Source organism: Penaeus monodon, chromosome 28 (genome assembly GCF_015228065.2).
Source record: "Penaeus monodon isolate SGIC_2016 chromosome 28, NSTDA_Pmon_1, whole genome shotgun sequence".
NCBI classification, from domain to species: Eukaryota; Metazoa; Arthropoda; class Malacostraca; order Decapoda; family Penaeidae; genus Penaeus; species Penaeus monodon.
The window spans coordinates 39,913,631-39,913,937 of NC_051413.1; the positions used below are offsets into that span (position 1 = coordinate 39,913,631).

A 307-nucleotide genomic window follows, 5' to 3' on the forward strand; every position below is an offset into this window, starting at 1 on the left:
TACGTGGGAATCCCATCACCCGCCGTGCAAGCCCTCAGTAACACACCCACACGCACACTCACGTTTTGACTGTCATCGGTATTTTCGAACTTAATCTCCACTTTCATTTTCGCGATCGTTTGCTTTCATCATCTCCATTTCAACGACTCATCGTCATTAGAAAACGGTTGGAGTTATCACACAGTAATAACTTTGGTTTTTCGTGTAAGTCATTCCTCAGGGGGAGATTCTGTATTCATTTTTTCCTTTGTTTTTTTTCGTAGGTGGATACGTCCCTGTGTCCAGCTCTTATGGCGGTAAGTAGACA

General features: G+C 43.6%; 1 long non-coding RNA gene across 1 annotated transcript in view; it reads left to right on the plus strand.

The window, feature by feature from the left end:
• Positions 1 to 262: 262 nt before the first annotated feature.
• Positions 263 to 307, plus strand: part of LOC119591012 — a 714-nt gene continuing 669 nt past the window's right edge. The window contains exon 1 of the long non-coding RNA XR_005230310.1: positions 263 to 296. This is a non-coding gene — a long non-coding RNA (uncharacterized LOC119591012). The remainder of the gene's footprint in view (positions 297 to 307) is intronic.